This window comes from Gorilla gorilla, chromosome 20 (assembly GCF_029281585.2).
Source record: "Gorilla gorilla gorilla isolate KB3781 chromosome 20, NHGRI_mGorGor1-v2.1_pri, whole genome shotgun sequence".
NCBI classification, from domain to species: domain Eukaryota; kingdom Metazoa; phylum Chordata; class Mammalia; order Primates; family Hominidae; genus Gorilla; species Gorilla gorilla.
Window position 1 is genome coordinate 59,315,660 of NC_073244.2, and position 24,458 is coordinate 59,340,117.

A 24,458-nucleotide genomic window follows, 5' to 3' on the forward strand; every position below is an offset into this window, starting at 1 on the left:
GTCATACTGGAGTAGGATGGTCCCTAAACCATCATGACTGGTGTCCTTAAAAAATTCGGAAATTTGAGCCTGGAGAGGTATCTCATGCCTGTAATCTCTGCTCTTGGGGAGGCCGAGACAGGAACATCACTTAAGCCCAGGAGTTTGAGAGCAGCCTGGACAACACAGCAAGACCTTGTCTCTACAAAATATTTTAAAAAATTGGCTGGGGCCGGGCCCGGTTCTCAAAGCCTGTAATTCCAGCACTTTGGGAGGCCGAGGTGAGCAGATCACTTGAGGTCTGGAGTTGGAGACCAGCGTGGCCAACATGATGAAAGCCTGTCTCTACTAAAAATACAAAAATTAGCTGGGCATGGTGGCGCATGCCTGTAGCTCCAGCTTGGGAGGCTGAGGCAGGAGAATTGCTTGAACCTGGGAGGCAGAGGTTGCAGTGAGCCGAGATCGTGCCACTGCACTCTAGCCTGGGCAACAGAGTGAGACTCCGTCTCAAAAAACAAACAAACAAAAAAATATATATGGTATATATATATTTATTTTGTATATATATTTTTGTGTATATACATATCTATACATATAATTTGTATTTATAGAGATGGGGTCTCACTATGTTGCCCAGGCAGAGGTTTGAGTTTTTGTTGAGGGCTCTGGAAGTCACAGAAGATAGCTCTATTTGTGGGTCATTCACTTTTTGCCCAGCCCTGTGTCGCTTTACATGCACTTGCTCATTAAATCCTCCCAAGATCAGGGGGATCAGACTGAGGTGGGTGGAGTCGACTTGAACTTTGCTTAGGGTTCTAAGAGGTAAAGACTAGGGGATCTGGGGACAGGGAAATCCCAGATAGAGTTAACTTTTTTTTTTTTTTTTGATACAGTCTCCCTCTGTCACCCAGGCTGGAGTGCAGTGGTGCAATCTCAGCTCACTGCCTTCTGTCTCCTGGGTTCAAGTGATTCTCCTGCCTCAGCCTCCCAAGTAGCTGGGATTACAGGCGTGCACCACCACATTGGGATAATTTTTGTATTTTTAGTAGAGACAGGGTTTCACCATGATGGCCAGGCTGGTCTTGAACTCCTGAGCTCAGGTGATCTGCCTGCCTCGGCCTCCCAAAGTGCTGGGATTACAGGTGTGAGCCACCTCATCAGGCTGAGTTTATTGAGTTATCCCCATGTGCCAGTCAGAGCTCTAGTTCTTCCTACCTGTATAAACTCGCTTACTGCTCACATCAACCCCTAATGGAAGTGCTATTTTCATGTTGTTTCCTGCCCTTTGTCTCTACTTGCCAGATCACTCCCATGAGGGAAGGGACTTTATTTATTCATTGCTGTATCCCTGGAAACTGGGACTGCAGGTGGTTATGAAGTACCTATTTGTTAAATGAGGGAACATTTCCTGTAGGCAATTACACCCAACTTCCAAATGGAGAAACAGGCTCAGAGATAAGCCCCTGCACCCTCACTCCTCAACTCAACTGCCCGTTTCTAGCACTTTCCATGATGATCCCCTCTGCAAGGAGAGGGTTCATGGGGAGTGACTATTGTTCTGTAATGAATGACCAGGCTGTGCCGGGGTCCGGCAGTAGGCCTTTTCCTTTTTCTTTTTTTTTTTTGAGATGGAGTTGAGTTTTGCTCTTGTCGCCCAAACAGGAGTGCAATGGCGTGATCTCGGCTCACTGCAACCTGTACCTCCTGGGTTCAAGTGATTCTCCTGCCTCAGCCTCCCAAAGAGCTGGGACTACAGGCACGCGCCACCACGCCTGGCTAATTTTCATATTTTTAGTAGCGACGGGGTTTTGCCATGTTGTCCAGGCTGGTCTCGAACTCCTGACTTCAGGTGATCCACCCACCCTGGCCTCCCAAAGTGCTGGGATTTCAGGTGTGACCCACTGTGCCTGGCCAGGCCTTTTCCTTTCTTTCTTTTTTTGAGACAGTGTCTTACTCTGTTGTCCAGGCTGGGGTGGCAGTGGCACAATCACGGCTCACTGCAGCCCCAAACTCCTGGGCTAAAGTGATCCTTCCACCTCAGCCTCCCCAGTAACTGGGAGTACAGGTACATGCCACCACACGGACTAATTTTAAAAGTTTTTGTAGAGATGGGGTCTTGCTGTGTTGCCCCAGCTGGTCTCAGACTCTTGGGCTCAAGTGATCCTCCTGCCTCGGCCTCCCAAAGCATTGGGATTACAGGTATGCGCCACCGTGCCCAGCCGCAGCAGGCCTTTTGTTTTTTTAGAGAGGGTCTTGCTTGGTGGCCTAAGCTGGAGTGCAGTGGTGCAATCACGGCTCACAGCAGCTTCCAAACTCCTGGGCTCAAGCGAGCCTCCTGCCTCAGCCTCTCAAGTAGCCTGGGACTATAGGCACACACCACCACGCCCGGCTGATTATTTATTTATTTATTTATTTGAGATGGAGTCTCGCTCTGTCACCCAGGCTGGAGTGCATTGGCCTGATCTTGGCTCACTGCAACCTCCGCCTCCCAGGTTCAAGTGATTCTCCTGCCTCAGCCTTCCGAGTAGCTGGGACTACAGGCACGCGCCACCACGCCCATCTAATTTTTGTATTTTTAATAGAGACGGGGTTTCTCCATGTTGGCCAGGCTGGTCTTGAACTCCTGACCTCAAGTGATCCGCCCGTCTCGGCCTTCCAAAGTGTTGGGATTACAGGCGTGAGCCAACGCACCCAGCCACTGATGTATTATTATTATTATTATTCTGTAGAGACACAGTCTGGCTATGTTGCCCAGGCTGGTCTTGAATTCCTGCCTCTGCCTCCCACAGCGCTGGGGTTACAAGCGTGAGCCACCGCGCCCTGCGGCTGCAGGTCTTTATAAGGCAACTGTGGGCCCGGGACCGCTCCCTGAAAACCTCCCCCTCAACTCCCTGTCTCCTCCCTCACCTGGTCTACCCCGAATCCTTCCCCTCTCGCCCCCTTGCCCTCTCCAGGGGAGGTGAGGGACTCAAGGATCACGCCCTGCTTCTGTCCCCACCGCGCCGTCCCCAAGCCCTCGCAGTGAAAAGACCACCCTTGAGGCTGATTCCGGGTCCAGTTGGGAGCGGCGAGCCGTAAATCACCGCCCCCGTGGGCCGTACCATTCTGGCCGGGGGGACCTGGGAGGGGACGCGCGGAGGGCGTCCCCCGGGGACTGCCTCTATCGAGACTCTCTCCAGCCCAACAGGAGGATGGGAAGGAGACTTGTGTGGGGGCCTCGGGCTGGCGGGTCGCGGGTTCCTTATCCTCCGCCTTGGCGCCTCTCCGCCCACCGCCCACCGCCCCTCCCTGGCATTGGTTGGCGCCAGGGGAAGCCGAGGCTCCATCCTTTCTGCGCAGGTTCCCGCCGCACTCGCGCAGACCTAGCGCGTCCAGGTGGGAGGTTGGTGTGGCCTGGGCGTCCGCTCCTCAGCGGATGTGGCAGCCCCGAGCCATGGCTCTCGCCGTCCGAGTCGTTTATTGGTAAGCGCAGCGGCCAGCGGCCCCCGTCCCCGACCCCCGCCGGGACCCGATTCTCCTCACCCTCGGAGCCGGGGTCTGGGAGCCCCGAGGAGAGGACCCATGGGAGCCCCTGTATGGGAAAAGGGATTCCGGTGTGGGTGGGGTGGGCGTACGGAGGGGCGAAAAACAGAGGGCGGTCGTCCCTAGGCCCCCTCTTCGACTTGTGACACACTGGGCATCTCGGGTTATAAAAGGTGGGGCTGAGACGAGTGTGTGTCAATTTCGAACCCCCGACTCCGGGGCTCCGCTGGGGAAGGGGCTGGCGGTCAGCTTTGTAAAGGGACCTAAGGCTCCTCCACCCTAAGGCTTCCCCTCCCCCAATATCCCGAACAGTCGCGGGGTGGGGACAGTGAGAGCCCAGAAGGTTCGAGAATGTCTCAGCCTGTGTTTCAGAAGCACTTGAATTGTTGGCCTCTGCCCAGTGGGTTCCCTTGGCCACGAACCCCACTCCTTTTCTGGCCTCAGTTTTCCGTCTGTGGCAAGAGGGAGGCTCTGTGTCAACGCCGAACACGCTTAATTTCTGCAAGTCTCAGGAAGGGTATAATAGGATAGGATATAAATTACGTTCTCTCCACTCCCCAGCACCTAATACTGTGTGGCATGCTTTAGGTATTTAATAAATACGTGTTCAATGAATTTATCCTCCCAGGAATCCCTTAAGAGAGGGGAATTTTAGGCCAGGCGCCGTTGATCACGCCTGTAATCCAAACACTGGGAGGCTGAGGCGGGTGGATCGCTTGAGCGCAAGAGTTCGAGACCAGCCTGGGCAACCCAGGGAGACCCCCTCGTCTCTACAGAAACTTAAAAAGTTAGCTGGGCATGGTGGCGCACTCCTGTAGTCGCAGCTGCTTGGGAGGCTGAGGCAGGAGGATCACTGGAGCCCGGAAGGCGGAAGTTGCAGTGAGCTGAAATCGCGCCACTGCACTCCATCCTGGACAGCAGAGCGAGACTCTGTCTCAAAAAAAAAAAAGTAAATTAAAGAGAGGAATTTTAGTTCTATGTTACAGGTGAGAAAACTGAGGCTGGGACTGGGGTGGGGGCAGGTCAGTAGCTTCAAGTCTGGACTGCAGGTGACAGGGGTAACTGGAACCTGGGTTTGTCGGCAGCTTTCCAACGTCTCTGCCTGCTCGACAAAGCAGAGGCAAGAGTGACATTTTGAGACGCCTACCAGGCCTGTGCACCAGATTCCAGTCCCGAAATAGCCTGCTGTGGGGGTTGGGTGAGCCTGTATTTCACCCTGGGGACTGGGAAGGTGTTCAGAATCTAGGAGCTGCGGGGCCGGGTGCGGTGGCTCCTGCCTGTAATCTCAGCACTTTGGGAGGCTGGGGCGGGCCGATCCCCTGAGGTTAGGAGTTTGAGACCAGCCTGGCCAACATGGTGAAAATACAAAAATTAGCTGGGCGTGGTGTAAGAATCCAGGAGCCGCAGGGTTTTCCTTGGAGTGCTGTGGGTGAGGGTAGTGGGCACAGGGAGTGGGTGGGGACCTTACGTGTGCTGTTCTTCTCCTAATCCAGTTCTCCTGGTTTTCCCCCGTCCTGTCTCTCGTATTTGTGGTCTCCTTGTCTCCTCTCTCCCCTTTTTCCCCTCCCCCTTCTCTGTCTCTTGCTTGGTGTTGGTTTTCTGTGTGTGTCTGTGTGTCCCCGCGCCATCCACTGTGCTGTGTCCCAAAACTCTGCCTGGCTGGTGCCTGTCTTCTCTCTTGAGGGCATCTGTCACCTCTTCTGCTTGGTCATCTGTGTTCCTCTTTGTTTCCTCCTGGCCCCATCTTGCTCTCTCCCCACACCTCCTCTCTCTACCCTCCTCTCCCCGATCCCCCACTTCTCCCTCTCTCTCCTGGGCCCCAATGTCTTGGACTCTCCTACCAGTGGCGCTTGAGGCTACAAGTCCAAGGTAAGCAGAGTGGATGCCCTGGGGGCATTCCTGGGAGCTGGGGAGGGGTAGAGTGCGTATCGGGAGGGGGCTGACTGGTATGACCCCTGCTGTGACCTCTCACCGCGTTTTCAGTATCTTCAGCTCAAGAAGAAGTTAGAAGATGAGTTCCCCGGCTGCCTGGACATCGTGAGTCTTGGGATGGGGAGAAAGACTTGAGCACAGCCACTGTGTCGGTCCGTTAGGCCTGGATGGCACTGCAGGGGGGTTAGGTCAGCCCTACCCCCTTCACCCATGTTCTCATCCCCCTGGGAAGGGGAGGGTCTCCCCAAGAGGACATCTTAGCCCCTCCAACATCTCCCCTACCCCCTTTCCTCAGTGCGGCGAGGGAACTCCCCAGGCCACCGGGTTCTTTGAAGTGATGGTAGCCGGGAAGTTGATTCACTCTAAGAAGGTATGTCTGTCTGTCCGTCCTGCCTGGTTTTGGGGCTAGCATGGGGTTGGGGCTGAGGTTGGTGTCTCGGTCCCAGCTCACCCCTTCCCTCTTCCTCCCCTCCCTAGAAAGGCGATGGCTACGTGGACACAGAAAGCAAGTTTCTGAAGTTGGTGGCCGCCATCAAAGCTGCCTTGGCTCAGGGCTAATGCGCCCTGAAGGCAGAGGTGAGGGGGCCCACTAGACAGGGACACCACCCTTTGGATCTTCTCCCTGCCCCATGCTCTGACTCCTTGGCCCAGGGTGGAGAGCCTGGGAGATGGGGACATCACGTGTGTCCCCAGAGCGAGCCGGATAAAGTTAGACCCGGTTGGTGGAGGACGACAACTGAGATGGGGTCAGAGATGTGCAGGATGACAGCTGAGATGGGGTCGAAGGTATGCAGGATGACAGCTGAGATGGTGATGGGTCAGAGGTGTGCAGGATGACGGCTGAGATGGGGTCAGAGGTGTGCAGGATGACATCTGAGATAGGGTCAGAGGTATGCAGGGTGACAGCTGAGTTGGTGGTGGGGTCAGAGGGCTGCCCTAAAACAGCTCTCCTGGTTTGGGAATGAAAAGTGCTGGCAACCCAACGGTTCAGAATCCGGAACTCTAGGTCTTTGTCCCATTGCCAAGAAACAGTTCCCAACCCAGCAGGTCATGTGACAGCGTCCGGCCAAGTTCCCAGCATGTTTTGAGACAGAATTTCCTTGCTCCACAATGTCGAGTAGGTCACTAATTATCACCGGGCTCTGAACCTGAGAATTAGTTCTAGGAATATTCCAGACCTGATCCAGCTCCAGAAACTTACCCACTTTGGAACTGAACATGAGTCCAAGAATGCTCTAGAAACAAATGCTAACTCTAGAATGGATTGTCTGCTCCAAAAAAACCCTAGAGCTGACTCCCAGTTCTCCCCATAGAGCCGAGAATGAAATACACCACCAGCTCCCAACACACTGTAAACCTGAGCCCCACTTCCCAACCCAGCAACTGAAAAATGTGAACCAGCTCCTAAGCACTAGAATTGACCACTAGTTCTTGGAGTTGGCTACTGGTTCCTTATCACTGTTTTTCTTTCTTTCTTTCTTTCTTTTTGAGATGGAGTCTTGCTCTGTCTCCCGGGCTGGACTGCAGTGGCGCGATCTCGGCTCACTGCAGCCTCTGCTTCCCGAGTTCAAGCAATTCTCCTGTCTCAGCCTCCCAAGTAGCTGGGATTACAGGCACATGCCACTATGCCCGGCTAATTTTTGTATTTTTAGTAGGTCTGATCCTGTTGGCCAGGCTGGTCTTCAGGTGATCCACCTGCCTTGGCCTCCCAAAGTGTTGGGATTACAGGCGTGAGCCACCGTGCTTGGCCTCCTTATGCACTCTGAACCAAGTATTGTTTCCAGCCTAATACATTGTGGAACAAGTGGCAATTTCCATATGAACCTCAGGAACAAAGAACTACTTTCCAGCACCTTCTGAGTCTGATTTTCCAGTTTGTAAGCCAGTATGGTCCAGATAAGCTTGAAATCCAACCCATTCTAGAACAGTTACTAGCCGTTTTTCTGGTCTCTGGTACTGCAGGGCCTGGAGCATAGTTTATTTTTTGAGGTGGAGTCTCGCTCTGTCGCCCAGGCTGGAGTACGGTAGCGTGATCTCGGCTCACTGCAACACCTGCCTCCTGGGTTCAAGGGATTCTTGTGTCTCAGCCTCCTGAGTAGCTGGAATTACAGATATCTGCCACCATGCTGGGCAAATTTTTTTTTTTTTTTTTTTTTTTTTTTTAAGACGGAGTCTCTGTCGCCCAGGCTGGAGTGCAGTGGCCTGATCTCGGCTCACTGCAAGCTCCGCCTCCTGGGTTCACGCCATTCTCCTGCCTCAGCCTCCCAAGTAGCTGGGACTACAAGCGCCTGCCACCACGCCTGGCTAATTTTTTGTATTTTTTAGTAGAGATGGGGTTTCACCATGTTAGCCGGGCTGGTTTTGAACTCTTGACCTCAGGTGATCTGCCTGCTTCGGCCTCCCGAAGTGCTGGGATTATAGGCGTGAGCCACTGTGCCTGGCCATACTTTTTACTCCCCTCTAAACTTCAGCACCAGTTCCCATTCCATGTTGATCTAGAACAGAGTATCCCATCCCAACACACTGTGGACCCAAGTACCAGCTCCCAGTGTGCCTTGTGCCAGAAAACTAGTTTTCAAATGCGTTAAACTCAAGTTCCATTTCCTAAAATTCTTTACCAGAGCAGAATGAGGTCATGTTCAATGTGAATTGGGACGTGCCAATTTGAAGTAATGCAGAAACGATATCTTGCCTTATGTGCAGCTCTGGAACAAAGCAAATCCCTCTAACATAAAGGAAAAGAAAAATGGAATTGCCTAATTCCAAAGCTGCATCAGCTTAATGCACTGTGGACTGTTGCTGTTGAGCGTGGGGTGGGGTGCCACCATGCAGGCTTTGAATTCTTTTTTTTTTTTGAGACAGAGTCTCGCTCTGTCACCCAGGCTGCAGTGCAGTGGCGCGATCTCAGCTCACTACAACCTCCACCTCCCAGGCTCAAGCGATTCTCCTGCCACAGCCTCCCAAGTAGCTGGGACTACAGTTGTGCACCATCACGCCCAGCTAATTTTTCTAGTTTTTGTAGAGATGGGTTTTTTTCACCATGTTGCCCAGACTGGTCTCAAACTCCTGGGCTCAAGTGATCCGCCTGCCTCAGCCTCGCAAAGTGCTGGGATTACAGACGTGAGCCACCACACCCGGCTATCTTTCTTCCTTTTAACGTGGGCACCACGCCTGGCCTCTGTTCCTGCAAACTGACTCCCTACCCCAACCACCTCTTTTTCTCTCCACAGTCCAGGGACCTTGACCCAGCCCCTCTCAGCAGACGCTTCATGATAGGAAGGACTGAAAAGTCTTGTGGACACCTGGTCTTTCCCTGATGTTCTTGTGGCTGCTGTTGGGGGCAGAGATTGACGCCCCCGGTCTTTGCCTCTGAGCGGGAGAGTCTGTGTGTATGTGTCTTCCCCGGAATCCACACCACCCCACCCTCCTCCTGTCCCGTGGTTTCATCGTATCTCTTTGCATACCCCATGTCTTCCCCAGTTGTCCCCTGGAGTTTGGGGGGACATCCCGCCTCAGGCATCCTTCTCAAGGGGAAGCCAAGAGAGGCATCAGGATGGGTGGGTTTCTGATTGTGGCAACGTTTGCAACCGTTCACGATTCAATAAATACTGGACGAATTTAACCGAATGTGCCTGTGAGGAGTGTATCTTGTTTTACCCCTGTGCCTCCTCCCTCCAGGACCCCGTCCCAGAAATTAGCAACCACGTGTTGAGTGCTCAGTGCACCAACCCTCTGTAGGGAAGCACCTTACAGCAATGCTGAGGTTGTTATTTTTTAAGACAGTCTTGCTCTGGAGTGCAGTGGTGCGATCCCAGCTTACTGCAGTGTCCCTCTCCTGGATTCAAGTGATTCTCCCGTCTCAGCTTCCCGAGTAGCTGGGACCATAGGTGTGCACTGCTATGCCTGGCTAATCTTTTTCTTTTTCTTTTTCTTTCTTTTTTTTTTTTTTTTGAGACGGAGTCTTGTTCTGTCGCCCAGGCTGGAGTGCAGTGGTGCGATCTTGGCTCACTGCAACCTCCGCCTCCCGGGTTCCAGCGATTCTCCTGCCTCAGCCTCCCATGTAGCTGGAATTACAGGTGCCCGCCACCACACCCAGCTATTTTTTTGTATTTTTAGTAGAGATGGGGTTTCACCATGTTGGCCAGACTGGTCTCAAACTCCTGACCTTGTGACCCTCCCGCCTCGGCCTCCCAAAGTGCTGGGACTACAGGTATGAGCCACCGCGCCAGACCTAATTTTTGGATTTTGTAATAGAGACAGGGTTTCACCATGTTGGCCAGGCTCGTCGTGAACTCCTGACCTCAGGGGATCCGCCCGCCTTGGCCTCCCAAAGTGCTGGGATTATAGGCGTGAGCCATCATGCCCGGCTGTTTTTGTAACTATTGATAGCCATGAAGGGCATGGACACTTTCCTCAAATCAGGTACAATTCTAAACTGTTTCACTCTCAAACCTTGACCCACTCATTCTGGGAGGACAGAAATAAAATTGTTCCTCCCCCAAGTCAAATGCTGCTGACTCCTGAAACCCACCACATTCCATGGATCTCTGCTCAGTGACATCTGGGAAACACAAGACAGCCATCAACAATAGCAACAAGAGGCCGGGTGCAGTGGCTCACGCTTGTAATCCCGGCACTTTGGGAGGCCAAGGTGAGTGGATTGCTTGAGGCCAAGAGTTCGAGACCAGCCTGGGCAACATGGTGAAATCCCACCTCTACTAAAATTAGCCCAAGTGTGGTGGCAGGTGCCTGTAATCCCAGCTACTCGCCACCTGCCACTAGGTTGAGAACCGCTTCAACCTGGGAAGCAGAGGTTGCAGTGAGCTGAGATTGTGCCACTGCACTCCAGCCTGGGTGACACAGTGAGACACTGTCTCAAAAAACAAAAAACCCCTAAACCAAATGAACAATAGCAACAAGAAACAAGCCCCCACGTGGCTTCATTTCTAATGATTCTGAGGATTTTCTTAATATGACAGTCCTTTGGCGGTATAGTTCTTTATTTTTTTTCTAAGACAGGTTCTCTGTCACCCAGGCTAGAATGCTGTGGTAGGATCATGGCTCGCTGCAGCCTTGACCTCCTGGGCTCAAGTGATCCTCCTGCTTCAGCCTCCTGTGTATCTGGAATCACAGGCACATGCCATCATGCCTGGCTCTTTTTTTTTTTTTTTTTTTTTTTTTAGAGATGAGGTCTTGCTATTTTGCCCAGGTGGTCTCAAACTCCTGGCCTCAAGTGATCCTCCTCCTTTGGCCTCCCAAAATGCTGGGATTACAGGCGTGAGCCACGGAGCCTGGCCTGGTGGTGTAGTTCTTTTTTTTTTTTTTGAGATGGAGTCTCGCTGTGTCGCTGAGGCTGGAGTGTAGTGGCGCGATCTTAGCTCACTGCAACTTCCACCTCCCTGGTTCAAGCAATTCCCCTGCCTCAGCTCCTGAGTAGCTGGGATTACAGGCATATGTCACCACGCCTGGCTAATTTTGTGTGTGTGTGTGTGTGTGTGTGTGTTTTGTTTTTCTTTTTTCAAGTAGAGACGGGGTTTCACCATGTTGGCCAGACTGGTCTCAAACTCCTGACCTCAGGCGATCCCCCCGCCTTGGCCTCCCAAAGTGCTGGAATTACAGGCGTGAGCCACCGCACCCGGCCCTGGTGGTGTAGTTCTAAGCTAGGTAGAGAGAGATCACAGAGAGTGGCATCTGAACATCTGAGACTCAATGGAGGTTGACCGTAATCCCATTTGCCAACTGGTCTCACATTTGGGGTCAGCCCAGTATCAACATCCTCAGCTGTCAGCACTCCATCTGTTAGCCAAGGCACACTGTGGCACCCGTTCATCATTTAAATGACACAAGACTTTTCAGTTCTTTGTTTAAGCAAGAATTCTGGCAGGGCTGGGCTAGGTTGGCTTATGCTTCAGTGGGAACAAACCAGAACGAACCTAAATCTCCATGGATGAACACAGCCCATGCCAAGCCCTCTCCAGAGCAACAGTTCTCCTGCTTCTAGTCAGGAATCTAGCTCAATGTTGTCCAATAGAACTTTCTGCACGATGGAATTTTTCTCTTTTTTTGTTTTTTTGAGATGGAGTTTCACTCTTGTTGCCCAGGCTGGAGTGCAATGGTGGGACCTTGGCTCACTGCATCCTCTACCTCCCGGGTTCAAGCAGTTGTTCTGCCTCAGTCTCCCAAGTAGCTGAGATTACAGGCGCCCGCCTGTAGCCACCATGCCTGGCTAATTTTTTTTTTAATGTATTTTTAGTAGAGATGGGGTTTCACCACGTTGGCCAGGTTGGTCTCAAACGCCTAACCTCAGGTGGTCCACCCACCTCGGCCTCCCAAAGTGGTGGGATTACAGGCGTGAGCCACCGTGCTGGCTAGCACGATGGAATTTTTCTATACCTGCCCTGCCTAACACCATAGCAACTGACTTCACGTTACTGGTGACAACTTGAAATGTGACACGACCAAGGAACTGAATGATTATATTTGGCCGGGCGCAGTGGCTCACGCCTGGAATCCCAGCACTTTGGGAGGCTGAGCTGGGAGGATCACTTGAGCCCTGGAGTTTGAGACCAGCCTGGGCAACATAGTGAGAACCTGTCTCTACAAAAAATACAAAAAAACAGCTGGGCGTGGTGATACATGCCTGTAATCTCAGCTTCTTGGGAGGCTGAGGTGGGAGGATTGCTTGAGCCCGGGAGGTCGAGGCTGCAGTGATCTGTGATGGCACCACTGCACTCCAGCCTGGGCGACAGAGTGAGTGCCTGTCTCGAAAAAAAAAAAAAAAAAAGAAAAAAATAACATTCAACCCATGTAATATGTGGCTAGTTGTTATGGGACTGTGCAATTCTGTTATTCTGTTGCTGCACCTGGCCCCAAAGCAGCTTTAGTAGACAGAGCAGAGACAGCGTAGGCAATCTCGCATTGGCTTTTCTTTTCTCTTTTCTTTCATTTTTTTTTTTGAGACAGAGTCTTGCTCTGTTGCCCAGGCTGGAGTCCAGTGGCATGATCTTGATTCTCTGCAACCTCCACCTCCGGGGTTCAAGCGATTCTCTTGCCTCAGCCTCCTGACCAGGTGGGACTACAGGCGCACGTCACCACGCCCAGCTAATTTTTGTATTTTTAGTAGAGACGAGGTTTCACCATGTTGGCCAGGCTGGTCTCAAAGTCTTGACCTGGTGATCCACCCTCCTTGGCCTCCCAAAGTGCTGGATTACAGATGTGAGCCACCGTTCCCGGCCTGCTTTTCTTTTTTTTAAAGAGACGAAGGTATCGCTGTGTCGCCCAGGCTGGAGTGTTAGTGGCATGATCACGGTTCACCGCAGCCTGGAACTCCTGGGCTCAAGCGATCTTGCCACCTCAGCCTCCGTAGTAGCTGGGACTACAAGCGCACTACCACTTCCAGCTAATTTATTTTTTTTCATTTTGTTGGGGAATTGGGCGAGGATGGGGCAGGGTGGGAGGCCTTGCTATGTTGCTCAGGCTGGTCTCGAACCTGGCCTCAAGCGATCTTTCCCGCTTCGGCCTTCAGAGCAGGCATTGGCTGCTAAAAGCATCAGCCAGGAAGTGATGCGCATCAGCTTTCGTCACAGCCCATTGGCCAGAACCAGTTACACAGCCCCGCCCACTTTGAGAACCCTTACCACGAAACCCCTGCCTACCTGCAGAACTTGGCTGGGGAACTTAGTCTTCCTATGTTTAGGAAAGGGATGAGAACTTGAAAACTTGGTGAGCACTACAAATATCTACCAGGGCTCTTATTTTAATCGTACCGTATGCATGAAAACGCCACCATCTGATTTTGGCGTAATCAAGACAATTCACACCTTCAAAGAATTCAGCCTGAACATCACCCAGCCTGAAAAGGGGAGACACCGTGAATTCCTTTCTAACAGCGACAGCATGTGGCCACGTCTGAGAACTGCATCGTCTCAGTTCACCTCGGATCACCGCGGAAGACCAGGAATCACTGTGGAATCCCTGGGGGTCACCAGGAATCACTTCCGGTCATCAAGATTTAGGGTAGTCAGGTGAATCACCATCTTTGAATTGGTGACATGACACTTTCTTTTTAAAACTTAAAAATTAAAATTTAGCCGTGCGCGGTGACTTACGCCTGTAATCCCAGCGCTTTGGGAGGCCGAAGAGGGCGGATCACGAGGTCAAGAGATCTAGACCAGTCTGGCCAACATGGTGAAACCCCGTCTCTACTAAAAATGCAAAAATGAGCCGGGCGTCGTAGCTCCCAGCTACTCGGGAGGCTGAGGCAGGAGAATCGCTTGAAGTCGGGAGGCGGAGGTTGTAGTGAGCTGAGATCGCGCCACTGCACTCCAGCCTGGGTGACAGAGTGACCAAAAAAAAAAAAAAATTAAAATTTTTCTAGGTACATAGTAGGTGTATATATTTATGGGGGACATGGACTATTTTGATACAGGCATCCAGTGCATACTAATAACATCAGGGTAAATGAGTTATCTATCCCCTCAAGCATTTAACTTTTGTGTTACAAATAATCCAATTAAACTCTTTTTTTTTCTTTTTTCTTTTTTTGAGACGGAGTCTTGCTCTGTCCCCCAGGCTGGAGTGCAGTGGCAAGATCTCGGCTCACCGCAACCTCCGCCTCCTGGGTTCAAGCGATTCTCCTGCCTCAGCCTCCCGAGTAGCTGGGATTACAGGCATGCGCCACCACGCCCGGCTAACTTTTGTATTTTTAGTAGAGATGGGGTTTCACCATGTTGGCCAGGATGGTCTCGATCTCTTGATCTTGTTATCCGCCCGCTTCGGCCTCCCAAAGTGCTGGGATTACACACGTTAACCACCGCACTTGGCCTTTTTCTGTATTTTTAGTAGAGACGGGGTTTCATCATGTTGGCCAGGCTGGTCTCAAATTCCTCACCTCAGGTGATCCACCCACCTCGGCCTCCCAGAGTGCTGGGATTACAGGTGTGAGTCACTGTGCCCGGCCATACAGGCGTGAGCCACACTGCGCCTGGCCAGGAGATTCTTTTTAATTTAGCAGTTTTCAGAATATTAAATTGGAGCCTCAACAACTTTCTCTAGTTTTTTTTTTCTTTCTTTTTTGAGGACCATTGTGAACCAATGGACTTTCATGCATCTGACGTCTTTCAATTCATTGCAGCTCTTCTTTGTAAGCTCAGGTTGTTCAGCCTTTGGTTTCTTTTCTTTTCTTTTCTTTTAAAAAATATTATTATAGAAACGGGGTCTTGCTATGTTGCCTGGCTGGTCTCGAATTCCTGGGCTCCAGCGATTTGCCCGCTTCGACCTCCCAAAGCAGGAGGGGCTTTTGTTTTATCCAAGCTCTCTGTCCCCGCCCCCTCCCCCAGTAGCCTGTCGGGTGTCTCCTGCCTCCAAATCGGATTTAATTCTCTCTCTGCTCTGCTGAGACTGGCCTGGCTTAAGAGGATTGGGACACTTGCTAAATGGGACCAGGACAGGGGTCTGGGGAGCGCTGGGGAGACCCAAGGGCCAGGATTGCCACCAGGGGGCAGCAGAGAGGCAGAGTAGCAGAAGGAAGAGGTGGGGATGCTTCCATCTGACGGCGGGCAGTGGGAGGGCGGGGTGGTGGACGAGGAGGGGATGGTATAGAGGGAACAGTCCTCCCACCCCCACCAGAGTGGGTTAACAGTACTTACATGGTCACTGGATGCGTATTGAAAAATGAGCCCGGGCTCAGTGATTCACGCCTGTAATCTCAACACTGGGAGGTTGAAATGGGAGGGTCTCTGGAGGTCAGGAGTTCGAGACCAGCCTGGGCAATGTGAAAAAACCCCGTTCCTACCAAAAATACAAAAGATTAGCCAGGCGTGGTGGCACGCGCCTGTGGTCCCAGCCACTCGGGAGGCTGAGGTGGGAGGATCCCTGGAGCCCAGGAGGTGGAGGTTCCAGTGAGCTGAGATCACACCCATTGCACTCCAGCCTGGGCGACAGAGTGAGACCCTGATTCAAAAAACAAACAAACAAACAAACAACGACAACAACAACAACAACAACAACAAGATAATTGAAGAAGATGTGGGCCAGGCGAGGTGGCTCACACCTGTAATCCCAGCACTTTGGGAGGCCAAGGTGGTTGGATCACTGGAGGTCAGGAGTTCAAGACCAGCCTGGCCAACATGGTGAAACCCCGACTCTACTAAAAACACAAAAATGGCATGGTGGTACGTGCCTGTATTCCCAGCTACTTGGGAGGCTGAGGCAGGAGAATTGCTTGAAACTGGGAGGCAGAGGTTGCACTGAGCTGAGATCGCATCACTGCACTCTAGCCCCTGGGTGACAGAGAGAGACTTCATCTCAAAAAAAAAAAAAAAAAAAAGAGAGAGACTGACAGAAAAAGACCAAGAACATTCTGTATGTGATGCTATTATTAGCTATAATAATGGCAGATATGGTTTGTTGATCACTGACCATAATCAGTGTTAAGATTTACATGATTTGACTCATCTAACCCTTCTCCAAACCCTCCCTTTCACCAAAAAATCTTTCATATTAAAAATTCACAGAGTTTTTTTTTTTTTGAGATGGAGTCTCACTCTGTCACCTAGGCTGGAGTGCAGTGGCATGATTTCGGCTCACTGCAACTTCTGCCTCCTGGGTTCGAGAGATTCTCCTGCCTCAGCCCCCCAAGTAGCTGAGACTACAGGCATGCACCACCACACTCAGCTAATTTTTTATTTTATATTTATTTATTTTTATTTTATTTTATTTTTTGAGATGGAGTTCCGCTCTTGCTGCCCAGGTTGGAGTGCAATGGCGCGATTTCTGCTCACTGCAACCTCTGCCTCCCAGGTTCAAGCAATTCTCCTGCCTCAGCTTCCCGAGTAGCTGGGGTTACAGGCATGTGTCACCACGCCCAGCTGATTTTGTATTTTTAGTAGAGACGGGGTTTCTCCATGTTGGTCAGGCTGTTCTCAAACTCCCGACCTCAGGTGATCTGCCCGCCTTGGCCTCCCAAAGTGCTGGGATTACAGGTATGAGCCACCGCGCCAGGCCCAATTCACAGAGTTTTAAAACATCAACTTTTAAAGATAGATGCTTTCTTTACATTAGATAAAACACACTTGTCTTAAGTGTTCAGTATAATTGCTTTGATAAATGTATGCAACTGGCTGGGTGCGGTGGCTCATGCCTGTAATCCCAACACTTTGGGAGGCTGAGGCAAGAGTATCACTTGAACCTGAGAGTTCAAGAGCATCCTGGGCAACATAGCAAGACCCTGTCTCTACAAAAAATAAAAAAATTGGCTGGGCATGGTGGTGTGCACCTGTAGTCTTAGCTACTTGGGAGGCTGAGGTGGAAGGATCACTTGAGCCTGAGAGCTTAAGGCTGCGGTAAGCCATGTTTGTGCCACTGCACTCCAGCCTGGGTGACACAGTGAGACCCGTCTCAAAAAAGGATCATCAACAACAAAGTATACAACTATGATACCAGCACCCAAACAAGAAGCATCCGTCAGCCCCCAAATTTCCCTGGGACCTTTTTGCAGTCATTTTATATTCATTCCCACACCTGCCTGGGCAACCACCAATCTGCTTTCTCTAACTATAGATTACTTCTGTCTCTTCTAGAATTTCATATAAATGAAATAGTATCATATAGAGCTTTCTGTAACTACAGATTATTTCCATATCTTCTAGAATTTCATAGAAATGAAATTGCATCACATACAACCTCTTGTGTCTGGCTTTTTTCACCCAACATAAATGATTTTGAGATTCTTCCATATCACATGTGTATCCACAGCTTGTTCCTTTTCAGTGCTGTGTTATAGTCCATTGTATGGACATACCATAATTTGCTTAACCATTCACTTGGGCTGTTTCTATTTTGGTCTTTTATGAATAAAGTTGTTACGAATATTCTTGTACAAGTCTTCCTGTGGACATATGTTTATTTCTTATTTATTATTTTTCTCGAGACAGGGTCTTGCTTTGTCACTGAGGCTGGAGTATAGTGATCATGGCTTGCTGTATCCTTGTCCTGGGCTCAAGTGATCCTCCCATCTCAGCCTCCTAAGTAGCTGGGATTACAAGTCTGTACCATCATGCTCAGTTAATTTTAATATTTTTGTAGAGATGGGGTCTCATTATATTGCCCAGACTGGTCTCAAGCAGTCCTCCTGCCTCAGCCTCCCACAGTTTTTTTTTTTTGAGACAGAGTCTTGCTCTGTCGCCAGGCTGGAGTGCAGTGGCATGATCTCGGCTCACTGCAACCTCCACCTCCTGGGTTCAAGCAATTCTCCTGCCTCAGCCTCCCAAGTAGCTGGGACTACAGGCATACACCACTACACCCAGCTAATTTTTGTATTTTTAGTAGAGATGGGGTTTCACCATGTTGGCTAGGATGGTCTCGATCTCTTGACCTTGTGATCCACTCGCCTCGGCCTCCCAAAGTGCTGGGATTTCAGGCGTGAGCCACTGCATGTGGTCCATTTTAGTTTTAATATGCATTTCCCTGATGATTTTTGATGTCATGGGCTTACTGGCCTTTTTGCATATCTTTTTTTTTTTTTTTTTTTTTTTGAGACGGGAAGCTGGCTCTGTCACCCAGGCTGGAGTCAGTGGCACGATCTTGGTTCACTGCAACCTCCACCTCCTGGGTTCAACCAATTCTCCAGCCTCAGCCTCTGGAGTAGCCACCACACCTAATTTTTGTATTTTTGGTAGAGACAAGGTTTCACCATGTTGGTCAGGCTGGTCTCGAACTCCTGACCTCAGGTGATCCTCCGGCCTCGGCCTCCCAAGGTGCTGGGATTACAGGCATGAGCCACCGTGCCTGGCTTTTTTTGTATTTTTAGTAGAGACAGGGTTTTGCCATGTTGCCCAGGTGGTCTTGAACTCCTGGGCTCCAGCCATCCTCCTGCCAAAGCCTCTCAAAGAGCTGGAATTACAGGCCTGAGCCACTGTGCCCAGCCTGGTCTAAGAAATCCTTGCTCACTCCAAGACTGTAAAAATATTCTCCTATGGATGCTTCTAGAAGCTTCCTGGTTGTAGCTTTTCATTTGGAGTGAGGTGGGAGTCAAGGTTTGTTTTTTTTTTTTTTTTTTTTTTTGAGACAGAGTTTTGCTCTTGTTGCCCAGGCTGGAGTGTAATGGCGTGATTTTGGCTCATTGCAACCTCCACCTCCCGGGTTCAAGTGATTCTCCTGCCTCAGCCTCTCGAGTAGCTGGGATTACAGTCATGCACCACCACGCCCGGCTAATTTTTTGTAGTTTTAGTAGAGATGGGGTTTCTCCATGTTGGTCAGGCTGGTCTCGAACTCCTGACCTCAGGTGATCTGCCCGCCTCAACCTCCCAAAGTGCTGGGATTACAGGTGTGAGCCACCGCGCCCAGCCCAGTTTATTTTTATTTATTTACTTTTTTATGGTGAAAAGATATACATATATTGAGAATTAGCCAGCTGGACTCAGTTTAGATGACCCCAATTTCGTTGGCAACATCCAAAGCATTGTAACCAAGAGTCGGTTGAACATGTGACTTCTTCTCTCCGTCAGGCCGAATCAGAGCTTCTTCACAGCCTGTTTGATCTGGTGCTCCTTGGCTTTAACATCTATAATGAAGGCAAGCGTGTTGTTGTCGTCCATCTTCTTCATGGCGGACTCAGTGGTCGGTGGAAACGTGATGATTGCAGAGTGGCCAAGCTTGTTTCTCCAGGGGGCGCTCTTCCGAGGATATTTGGGCTCCCTCCGGAGTCGCGCTGTCTTGGGCCGCCTGAAGGTGGGTGACCTGCGGATCTTCTCTTCTGTGTGGCTGTGGACGGCTTTCAACACTGCTTTCTTGGCCTTTAAAGCCTTCGGTTTGGCTTGGGCTTTAGGAGAGGCAGGAGCTTCCTTCGCTTTCGGCACCATCTTGTGAAAAGACAAGGTTAATTTTTGTTTTTGACCTTTTTTTTTTTTTTTGAGATGGAGTCTTGGCTGGGCGTGGTGGCTCACGCCTGTAATCCCAGCACTTTGGGAGGCTGAGGTGGGCGGATCACGAGGTCAGGAGATCAAGACCATCCTGGCTAACACGGTGAAACCCTGTCCCTACTAAAAATACAAAAAATTAGCCGGGTGTGGTGGTGGGCACCTGTAGTCCCAGCTACTCGGGAGGCTGAGGCAGGAGAATGGCATGAACCCGGGAGGCAGAGGTTGCAGTGAGCCGAGATCGCGCCACTGTACTCCAGCCTGGGCGACAGAGCTAGACTCTGTCTCAAAAAAAAAAAAAAAAAGAGGGAGTCTCTCTCTGTCGCCAGGCTGGAGTGCAGTGGCCTGATCTCCGCTCACTGCAAACTCCGCCTCCCAGGTTCAAGCAATTCTCCTGCCTCAGCCTCCCAAGTAGCTGGGATTACAGGCATGTGCCACCACGCCTGGCTAATTTTTTGTATTTTTAGTAGAGACGGGGTTTCACCATATTGGCCAGGCTGGTCTCGAACTCTTGACCTTGTGATCTGCCCGCCTCAACCTCCCAAACTGCTGGGATTACAGGTGTGAGCCACCGCGCCCGGCCCAGGACCATTTGTTAAACTCCCCATCCTCTCATCAAATTGACTTGATACTTTGTTCAAAACAAGTTGATTGCATATGTGGATCTATTTCTGGATTTTCTCTTTTATTCTACTGATCTCTTTGTTGATCTTTATGCTCATAACACACTTTCTTGACTACTGTAGCTTTATAATAAATCTTGAAATTAGGTAGTATACGTTCTCCAGTTTTGTTCTTCTTTTTCAAGATTACTTGGCTATTCTAAATCCGCATTTCCGTCTAATTTTAGGATCATCTTATCAGTTTTATCAGAAAACTTGACTGAGATTTTGATTGGGATTGCAATGAATTTATAGACAGATTTGGGGAGACTATCCATGAACATCAGATGCCTTTCTGTTTATTTAGGTCTTCTTTTTTTTCTTTTTTTTTTGAGACTGAGTCTTGCTCTGTAGCCCAGGCTGGAGTGCAGTGGCACCATCTCTGCTCACTGCAAGCTCTGCCTCCCGGGTTCACACCATTCTCCTGCCTCAGCCTCCCGAGTAGCTGGGGCTACAGAGGACTGCCACCAGGCCCGGCTGATTTTTTCGTATTTTTTTTAAGTAAAGATGGGGTTTCACTGTGTTAGCCAGGATGGTCTCTATCTCCTGACCTCATGATCTGCCTGCCTTGGCCTCCCAAAGTGCTGGGATTACAGGCGTGAGTCACCGCGCCTGGCCTTATTTAGGTCTTCTTTAACTTCTACGGGCAATGTTTTGATAATTGTGGTCGTAGCTGTCCTGCACATCCTACTTTCTTCCTAGGCATTTTATAGGTGTGTGTGCATGCGTGCGTGTGTGTGTGTGTGTGTATTTTGAGACAGGGTCTTGCTCTGTTGCCCAGGCTGGAGTGCAGTGGTGCAGTGATGCTGCCTCAAACTCCTGGGCTCAAGCAATTCTCCTACCTCAGTCTCCCAAGTAGCTGGGACTACAGCTGTGCACTACCATGCCCAGCTAGTGTTATTTTTAATTTTTTTTGTGTAGATGGAGTCTTGCTTTATTTTACAGGCTGGTATTGAATTCCTGGCCTCAAAGTAGCTGGGACGACAGCTGTGCACCACCATGCCCAGCTAGTTTTATTTTTTATTTTTTTGTGTAGATGGGGTCTTGCTATGTTGTACAGGCTGGTCTTGAATTCCTGGCCTCAAGCGATCCTCCTGCCTCGATCTCCCAAAGTGCTGGGATTACAGGAATGAGCCGCCACACTCAGCCTGTTTTATGTTTTTTAATGCTTTTGTAAATAGTGTTTTTAAAAAACTTATTTTCCAATTTTTGTTGCTATTATATAGAAATATAATTTGTTTATTTTTTTTAAAAAAAATTCCCACACAACACCAAGATATACAATTGGTTTTTGTTTATTGATTTTGTATCCTGGAACCTTGCCAAATTCATGAATTCATCCCAGGAGTTTGAGTGTGTGTGTGTGTGTGTCTGTGTGTGTCTGTGTGTGTGTTTATTCTGTAGATATTTTCTTATGTTAGCTACAAGAGTTACCACTTTATTCAAGATACAGTTCTGTAATGATAAAATAAAAGCACTTCTCTAGCAAGAAATTCTAAGTGTACAAAAGTGAATAGGCCGGGCGTGGTGGCTCACATCTGTAATCCCAGCACTTCGGGAGGCCAAGGCAGGTGAATCACTTGAGGTCAGGAGTTTAAGACCAGCCTGGCCAGCATGTGAAACCCTGTCTCTACTAAAAATACAAAATTAGCCAGGTGTGGTGGAGGGCGCCTGTAATCCCAGCTACTTGGGAGGCTGAGGCACGAGAATTGCTTGAACCCAGGAGGTGGAGGTTGCAGTGAGCCGAGATAGCACCATTGCACTCCAGCCTGCGTGACACAGCAAGACCGTCTCAAAAAAAAAAAAAAAAAAAAGTGAATGAATACAGAACTAAAAATAAATTTCCATTCCATCCCCATTCCCAGAGCTGACTGCAGCCAAAAGAAAGAAGAAAAAAGTGGAAGGGTTTACTTTTTTTTTTTTTTTGAGATGGAGTCTCACCCTGTCACCCAGGCTGGAGTGCAGTGGCACGATCTCGGCTCACTGCAGCCTCTGCCTCCGGAGTTCAAGCGATTCTCCTGCCTCAGCCTCCTGAGTAGCTGGGATTACAGGTGCCCGACACCACGTCCGGCTAATTTTTGTATCTTTAGTAGAGACGAGGGTTCACCATGTTAGCCAGGCTGGTCTCGAACTCCTGACCTCGTGATCGGCCCGCCTCAGCCTCCCAAAGTGCTGGGATTACAGGCGTGAGCCACTGCGTCCGGCCAGTTTACATTTTTCATCACATATGCAGAGAAAATCAGGTGTGTCTGCGGAACATCTACAACACGTTGTTCCACTCACTGCCCCAATCAGGGAGAGCAGATTCTGCAGCTTTGTTTTGTCTTCCTGAGGAGTCTCTCTGGGGCTTATATAGGGGAAGGGCTCCAGGAGACCCTGACAGCACCTACTGCTGTAACTGAAGTCTCACGGCCAGTAAGGAGGCATGAGAAGGTGCCAGCACGGGCTTGAGAAGGGTTTTGACATCATCCACCAATATGTCCCTTCTCCCCTTCAACTCTTCTGTGACCCGGCTGAGATTCTGCAGATGCCACCTCACCTGGCTCTAAGAGGATTGGGGCAGGTGGTGAGTTAGATTAGGTCAAGGCCAGGGAGACCTGCTAGGGAGAAACGCAGGGACTGAGAGGGAGGGAGAGAGACTAGGGAAGGAGAGGGAAGGGGAGCATGGGTCTGCACAGGGCAGAGAGAGGTAGGAGATGAGTCAGAGGAGGGAAGAGATATGGGAGGAGGGTGTTGTCTAAATGGCAGAATAATAAGATCACCCGTTTCCTCCGAGCTTCCTGTAAGCTAGGCTCTGTGCTGGGCATGTCAATGACACAGCTCCATGTTGCTCACACCCCACACGTATGGAGAAGGTGTAGTTGATACCCAAAGTCTCATGGACATCCAGCTGTCCACAGGTCCTCCTCCAAACAGTCCAAGAAGCAGATGAGCTTGGTATCACTCGATAGAGTGGAGGAGTTAAGGGCTGTGCTCTTTGGCTGGGTGGCCTGGTACATGCTCAGACTGAATCTTTTTGGTCTTCTCAGAAATGGACTTAAACACCCTGATGTTTGGCGTAACCCCCGTAGGCAAAGGGATTACAGGCTGCCAGCCTCAAAGGACCTTTTGTAAGGATATTAGAGCACATAGGACAGCTGCTGTCACGTGGGAAGTGACACGGGCTGGGGAGACCCTACCTGTTCTGGTTTTGAGGGCAGGAAACTCCCATGCCTCAGTTTCCCCTTTTCTTTGCACCTCACTTTCCCTCTCTCCCTCCCCCTCAGTCTCTCCCTTTTCCCATCGCTCTGCCTCCCTTGGGACAGTCTCAGTGTGGTTTTCTGTGTACATCCCTCTCAGGGTCTCTCTGAGGAGCAGGAGCATTTTTCATTATATCCCGGCAGTCTGTCCCCACCTCCAACCACAGCCTGTCACATGTTTCCCCCAAATCCGCACTAATTCTCCCTATGTTTTGCTGAGGCTGGCCTGACCTAAGAGGATTGAAGCATTTGCTAAATGAGACTGGGACAGGGTCAGAGAACTAGCTGTGGGAAGACACAGGGGCCAGGATGGCCACAAGGTGATGGCAGAAGAAGCAGGAGAGGAGAGGACAGAGGCAAAGGGTGGCATGCTATTGGTGCAAGGATATAGAGACCAAGAACCCAATAGAGACTTTCTGTAGAGCCAGTCATTGTGGCTCACACCCGTAGTCCCAGCAATTTGGGAGGCCAAGGTGGGAGGATCACTTGAACCAGGAATTCAAGACCAGCCTGGGCAACATGGTGAGACCTTGTTTCTGCAAAAAGTAAAAGGAAATTAGCCAGGCATGGTGGTGTGTGCCTGTGGTCCCAGCTACTCAGAAGGCTGAGGTGGGAGGATCAGTTGAGCCTGGGAGGTTGAGGTTGTAGTGAGCTGTGATTGTGTCACTGCACTCTAGCCTGGGCAACAGAGTAAGATACTGTCTCAAAAAAAAAAAAAAAAAAAAAGCCAGGTGTAGTGACTCATACTTGTAATCCCAGCACTTTGGGAGACTGAGGCTAGCGGATCAATGAGGCCAGGAGTTCAAGACCAGCATAGCCAACATGGCTAAACCCTGTCTCTACTAAAAATACAAAAAATTAGCTGGGCATGGTGGTGCACGCCTGTAAACCCAGCTACTCAGGATGCTGAGGCATGAGAATCACTTGAACCTGGGAGGCAGCGGTTGCAGTGAGCTGAGATGATGCCATTGCACTCCAGCCTGGGCAACAGAGTGAAACTGTCTCCAAAAACAAAAAACAAAAAATAAAATACAAAAGAGTTTTTGTAGATACAGACTCATACATTAATGAACCCTTGATTTATGACAAAATACAGAATAAATTGCAAGCTTCTCAATAAATTGACAATTAGAAATCCATGAGAAAAGAAAAATCCTTACCTCACACCATAAATAATCAATTATACATGTATTAAATACCTAAATATG

The 24,458-nt window shown here is 50.1% G+C and overlaps 1 non-coding gene and 1 pseudogene across 1 annotated transcript; one reads left to right on the forward strand and one right to left on the reverse strand.

Moving 5' to 3' along the window:
• The first annotated feature begins 3,111 nt into the window (after positions 1-3,111).
• Positions 3,112-9,060, forward strand: SELENOW (selenoprotein W). Its single transcript, XR_004068075.3, has 6 exons — positions 3,112-3,441; positions 5,346-5,370; positions 5,485-5,538; positions 5,729-5,803; positions 5,911-6,009; positions 8,664-9,060. It is a non-coding gene; the product is annotated as a selenoprotein W (transcript).
• A 9,590-nt stretch (positions 9,061-18,650) lies between these two features.
• On the reverse strand, positions 18,651-19,292 carry LOC101135190 (large ribosomal subunit protein uL23-like; annotated as a pseudogene).
• Between the last annotated feature and the right edge of the window lie 5,166 nt (positions 19,293-24,458).